Source organism: Sinocyclocheilus anshuiensis, unplaced genomic scaffold, assembly GCF_001515605.1.
Source record: "Sinocyclocheilus anshuiensis isolate Anshui unplaced genomic scaffold, SAMN03320099.WGS_v1.1 scaffold1008, whole genome shotgun sequence".
Lineage (NCBI taxonomy): Eukaryota > Metazoa > Chordata > Actinopteri > Cypriniformes > Cyprinidae > Sinocyclocheilus > Sinocyclocheilus anshuiensis.
The window spans coordinates 474,990-479,942 of record NW_015548267.1 but is presented as its reverse complement, the minus strand read 5'-3'; positions in this window follow the sequence as shown (position 1 = coordinate 479,942).

The window sequence follows — 4,953 nt, the reverse complement described above, 5'->3', positions numbered from 1 at the left end:
AAACGTTTTCCGACGCAGTGTCTCGTTCCCTCGGGGAACCATGGTTACATTCGTAACCTGGAGACGTTTTTCAAACTGATTGATGCCAAGGACCCGCAAATATAATAATTCCCTTCAGGTCTGGTTTTACGGAGGTGCTAAAGATGAAGCTGTAATACTAACATTGGCAAAACAGATCTGGCAAATTACCCAGTGCGTATTTGTGTACTAGAGAGCGTTAAAGGTTTCCATTTACAACGTGTTTTACTGCGTTTAGAGTTGAATCTACTTCATCCAGCGCTATTTGTTATATGTGTTCTTAAGTATCTCGATAGGCTACTGTGCGTTTTACTGAGGAATGCTTTATATGATTCATATGACTCAAAATAATGATTAATCCATCATTAGTGGCATGGCTAGTTCACTTAACAGAAATACGGAACACACATCGCAACAGCTGAAATATTTGCAGGGCAGACCGACAGTTCAGGTCAGCTGAAGCGCTCATGGTACGCACAGTGCGTACAGCCGTACACCTGCAGGCCCCACTGCTGCAGAGGATCCATTGGTGAGCAAGGGATGTAATGCTTAATTTCCCCAAATCTTTTTTCATGAAGAAACAAACTCATCTACATATTGGATTCACAACAAAATAAGGAACAATTTTGATTTCATGTTGAGTTCACATTCCATTCTTGATTAATTAACAGCAAGAGTAGTTTCCTTAACATTAAAGTTGCATTTATAGCTTGTAGTGTTCTGATAGAATGTCAGTATGTTACTGATACAGAAAATGCTGCAGTGTATATACACTAGATATATTGCAGTATTCTTTGGTTAAAACACACACACACACACACACACACACACACACACATACGAGTTCTTGGCCTCAGGGCCGACGTGTGCTGGCTTTGGACCTGCTGTATGTTTGGCGTGTGTTATGGTTTTATTTGAGAATTAGATCACAGTTGCGTCATAGTTGCATGCGTGAGAATGGTTGCATCTCTATCTGAGGGTCTGTTTGTGATCAGAGTTTGATCTATGATGGGGTTTTTAGAAGCAGAAGTGTGGGTGCGTTATCTCTTTCTGTGCAGTAGTTTGCCATCAACTGATCTGATGTGTTTGTGGTTCGTTTTGAACAGAAAAACACTGTCCAGATGAATACTTTCTTGTGTGGATATTGGACTTTCATAGCTCAAGTCTGAATGGATCAGTTCTTTTTCAGAATTCTCTAAATATATGCAAAGTTAAGTCAGTTAGTAAGATTTCACTGCAAAAAGTGATTTTCTCACTCAATATTGTTGTCTTCTGTTCCATTACAAATATCAAAACATTCTTAAATCAAGATTCATTTATTTCATTTAAGTCTTGTTTTATGAGAAATGTATTAAAATATGCTTGAAACAAGAAAAATACCTCTAAATGTGTTTTCACATTTATAAACAATCTTGTTTTCCTTTTATTTTATTTTTCTGACCCCATTGGCAGATATTTATTTCTTGTTTTAAGCATAAGCTCATTTAATTTGAATAAAGTTTTCAGAAAATAAGACTTAATATCTTAAGTAATTTAGCTGCGCATGTAAATGTCTTTAATCTTGATTAAAGAAAGATTAGATATTTGGAAAACAAGGCAAAAATACTGAGGAAGAAAAAAACTTTCCCTGTCGATACAGTATCCTGTATCCCTGTCCCTGCAGTGTATAAAAAACGAACCAATGGCTCGGCAGCAGAGCTGCACAAGCCTATGGCGACAAAGCCCGCCAGAGCCCGCCAGAATGAGCGGGGCCATCTGGCTATATAAGCAGGCGTTCGCCACAGGATTCTCAGATTTCTTCTCCTTCAGCGACGACTATGCTCTACGCTGATCCGATGCCTGCTCGCCGTTGACACGCCTTCGCAGCTCAAATTGGGACCTCTCAGCTCGGCTGACCTGCTTCTCCAGCGCCTCAGCGCCGCCTGGTCCATTTCCCATGCCGCCATCCGCCGATTCTAAAAGAGCTTGGCGTTGTTGCAAATGCTGCGCCGTTACTGCGGTTCATGCGGGTCTCCCCTGCATGCCGATGACGGCCACACGGAGTGCGTTTCCTGCTTGGGGAAATCCCACGCGGAAGCTGCGCTCACGGGAACTGATTGTTCTCACTGCGAGAACTTCAGTCTCGCCTCTCTACGCTCGCGGATCGCTTTCTTTTCAGAGAGCGATTCCGCCCCTCGCGCCCTCCCGTTTTCTTCCTCCCAGGGACCTGTGAGGAAAAAACAGCAGGGCAGAGGACTCGAGCGTCCGGCTGCGAGCGAGCTCACGTCGGCCCAGATCCCGCATTCCTCGCCCTCGCCCCAGAGAGAGAGTTCTCCCATACTCTTCTCCCAGTCTGACCAGCGTCCCTCTGCCTGCGCAAGCGATCTGGTTTCGTTTGGGGGAAGTGAGGACGAGCTGCCTAATGACAGCCTTGGACACAGAGGAGCTGTTGGGCTGCCGTCGTCGAGCCTTCAAGCCGCCCAGAGCGAGTTTTAAACACAATTTCGGAGGCTAGAGCTCCATCTACGAGACGCCTCTATGCCCTTAAGTGGTCTATTTTCTCCGCATGGTGTCTAAACCGCGGCAAAGACCCTTCTACTTCCGATCTGTCAGAGGTGGGACATTATGGCATCCTCGGCCCGACCTATGGGCCCTGCACCTCTGGCCGCTCAACGGGAGCCTTCGTGCCTCCCAGAGCGAGTCTTAAACACAATTTCGGAGGCTAGAGCTCCATCTACGAGACGCCTCTATGCCCTTAAGTGGTCTATTTTCTCCGCATGGTGTCTAAACCGCGGCAAAGACCCTTCTACTTCCGATCTGTCAGAGGTGTTGTCATTCCTGCAAGAACTGCTGGATAAGGGACGCTCCATCCACTCTCAAGGTTTATGTAGCGGCTATAGCGGCCTCTCATGCCCCTATTGCGGGCCAATCGGTGGGCAGAAATAGCACGGTTGTCCGCTTCTTGAGGGGCGCCAAGAGGCTGAATCTGCCTCGCCCCTAACTGACACTTCATGGGATCTGCCCACTGTGCTGAGGGCCCTGAAGGGCCCCCCTTTTGAACCGCTACAGTCTACCAACATTCGGTCACTGTCGCTGAAGACTGCTCTGCTTCTGGCACTAGCATTGTTAAAGCGAATAGGGGACCTGCAGGCGCTTTCCATTAGCCCTGCCTGCATGGAATTCGGGCCTGACGACTCTATGGTCGTCCTGAAACCAAGGAATGGTTACGTACCCAAGGTGCTCTCCATTCAGAGCACAGGTCATTACGCTCTCAGCACTTCCTCCCTCTGAAGAGGACAGAGATTTATCTCTGCTCTGCCCCGTCAGAGCTCTAAGAATTTACATTGAGCATTCCCTTTTTAGACGGTCAGAACAACTCTTTGTTAGCTTCGGTAACCACTCCAAAGGGCATCTGGTCATGAAGCAAAGACTCTCTAGATGGATAGTAGACGCTATCACACTAGCGTACTCTTCCTTGGGCCTTCAATTTCCCATTGGAGTACTGGTCCATTCCACCAGAGGCATCTCCTCATCTTGGGCGTGGTCCAGCGTTGTGTCCATTGCGTATATTTGTGAGGCGGCCAGCTGGGCCTCGCCATTCACATTCGCTAGTTTTTATAACCTGGAAGTCCCGGCCTTGCAGGCCAGGGTCCTTTCCGCTGCGCTACGTTACGCAAACAAGTCTGACAGAGAGCCCTTGACCGTATCGCGCTCAAGCTCTCTGGTATTAGTTTACTTGTCAGCTCTCGACCCCTGGGGTGCCAAAGTTGCATGAGTACTCTGGAACGATTAACCAGGCCGGGTGTGACCTCAGGGAGTTCAGCCCGTCTTAGTCTTGGGTTATTGTTAACTTCTCTATGGGCATTGCTTGCTTATGGAAGTTATAATACTTTTATAGTCATTCCTCTACCTTAGCACGGCGTGATTGTACTGTGTTCCCATAGCGTCTTTAGCAGACGCAGTACGAGTGTAGCATCAACAGGGAACGTACTCAGTTACTAACGTAACCTCGGTTCCCTGAGATATGGGAACGAGTACTGCGTTGCTAGCTGTGCTGCGTAGCCGCACGACTCAGTCGTCGCTTCAGTCGAAGTAACCTGAGAATCCTGTGGCGAACGCCCACTTATATAGCAAGATGGCTTTGTCGCCATAGGCTCGTGCAGCTCCACCGCCGAGTCATTGGTTGTTTTTTTTATACACTGCAGGAACCAATGGCCGTGCAGTTTCACTGCGTGATTGAAAAAAAGGCTTCAGTTCAGGAGAAATAAGGTTGTTTCCACTAGCGTCTTTAGCAGACGCAGTACTCGTTCCCGTATCTCAGGGAACCGAGGTGACGTTAGTAACCGTGTACGTTTTTTGCAGTGTATAAAATTAATCTGCAGTAGATGAAAAAAAGAAGTTCATATTGAGATCTCTAACTTTTCAATGGAGACTTTTGGCAAATCTGAGCATAGTTTGAGAAATTATTGAAATCTCCTCTGAAACTCTACAGGAGACGCATGTGAGATTACTGGGCTCTTTTTCTTTGGAGTAACATCTGAGAAGCAGGATATTTCTCCATTTAAACTCATTGCTGTTTAGAAGCAACTATTAAGGTATTAAAGGGGTCATAGGATGCTTTTTTAAAGATCATTATTTTGTGTATTTGGTGTAACAGAATATGTTGACATGCTTTAATGTTCAAAAAACACATTATTTTTCAAATACTGTACATTATTGTAGGTCCTCTATGCCCCGCCTCTCTCAAACGCTTCGTTTTCCAACAAGCGCAGTCTGCTCTGATTGGCCAGCTGACCCAGTGCATTGTGATTGGCCGAACACTGCAAGCACTCGTCGGAAATGTAACGCCCCTTTCCATAATCGCGAGCTTCATCTTTCAAAATAAATGTAAAGACAGAGCCCGAAAGGGGAACAGAGTCGCGTGACAGACACAGTGATGAAGCTGGTATGTGTTTG